Below are 1,643 nucleotides of genomic sequence, written 5' to 3' on the forward strand. Positions count from 1 at the left end.
GACCCGCTCTGGTGGGGGTATCGAGGGCAGTGCCCCCCCCGACCCGCTCTGGTGGGGGTATCGAGGGCAGTGCCCGGGGGCTGTAGATGCCTGACATCAGTCGCTGTTTCTTTGCTTTCATTTTTAAAAATCTGAAACTCTCTTCCCCCCACCCCAGCACATCTTACGTCTACATTCTGTCTGGAATCAGGGGTTTGCAGTGGAGTTGGTCCTTGTTCTTTGTAATATTCCCCCATGAAATTCCAGGTTTTTTGTAGAGTTGCAACCTAGTTTGCGGATTTAAAGGCACATAGGGATTCTGCTGGTAGCAATTAACGTTCTAAACCTTTGGACATTTGCCAAGCACTATTAAAATAAAACCAGCACATTAGGGATACAGGATGAATGTTTATAATTAAGTTTTTAATTTATTTTTTTTTAAACCAGGAGAAAATGTCTAACCCCAGGCTAGGGGGCTGAAGTACTGACAACGATACTGAAACCCCAAAATGTCAGCACTTAGTTGTCGTTGGGAATCCACAGGAACTTACCAATCACGTACCAGAGCTCTATGAACAAACGGATTAAGAATGTCTGGTTTTAAGTTTAGTCATAAGCTTAAAGTTCAGACCATATTTGTCGAGATGTTTGCAAGCTTCATAATCTGGAATGATCCTACGTTGGGTTTTGAGCAATCACGGACTGATTTTATGGTGTTACACTCATCGGGTAAAACTGATCTTTCCATACTTGTATTTTTCACTTTTTTTTAAACTTCAAGTGTAGCATTCAGTCCCTTTTTTCTGTCTCTGTGTGTGTCCATCTCCCCTTTTCTGTAGAGTCAGTTTACAGCTCAGAAAAGTTTCCCAGGTGTTAAAAGACAAGGTGATGGTTAGGTAAACCTTCCCACAGAAGGGTTTTGGGAGGAGAAGAAGTGTGAGAATGTGAGTCTATGGAGTCGTGATTTGGTTTCTGTTGCAGTTTGGTGTCATCCTCTCCCCCTGTCTGTGTGTCTATTTAAAAGGCCATTTTAGTTCATAAATTACAGATGCAGGTGGTGGATTTTGCCGTACGTAAGGTTGCTGAGACTTCTCATCATACAACCCTGTTTTTGCTGGTTTAAACTTTGCTGAATTTTTGACTTTTGATTTGAATTTCTCCATCGCGTGTGCCTGCTTAGGGCAGGGAAACGGAGCAGAAGCTTGGTTGAATAATGGCAATATTTGGGAGTTGTCACACACATCCGATTGCAGCAGGACTGGGGGTCACAGAAGGATTTTCTGATGAGCAAACCTATTTGAGGGAGATTTTTTTTTCAAAGCAAACCAAAAGCTAGAAATTTAGTGTCACTTTTTCACGTGTGACGGTCAGCATGCTTTCCCCTGGGCTGCCTCTCTGTAGATTTTTGTCATTCTAATATCAGTAATCTGCTGGGGTGAGGAAACAATTTTACAATGCAAATAAATCAAAGTTTGCAAAGCAATTAAAAAGTTACACAAATATTTATTGTGGAAGTGTTTGCGTCTCTGTATACCACTGTGCTTCCATAGCCACAGTTATTGAGATTTACGCAGGCAGATGCCAAGCCATGCCATGTAAGGAACTAAATGGTTTTGCCATAAATTACAAAAAAAATATCTCCCACGGAGCAACAGATTCCCTTC

Source organism: Pterocles gutturalis, unplaced genomic scaffold (genome assembly GCF_000699245.1).
Source record: "Pterocles gutturalis isolate BGI_N339 unplaced genomic scaffold, ASM69924v1 scaffold17516, whole genome shotgun sequence".
NCBI classification, from domain to species: domain Eukaryota; kingdom Metazoa; phylum Chordata; class Aves; order Pterocliformes; family Pteroclidae; genus Pterocles; species Pterocles gutturalis.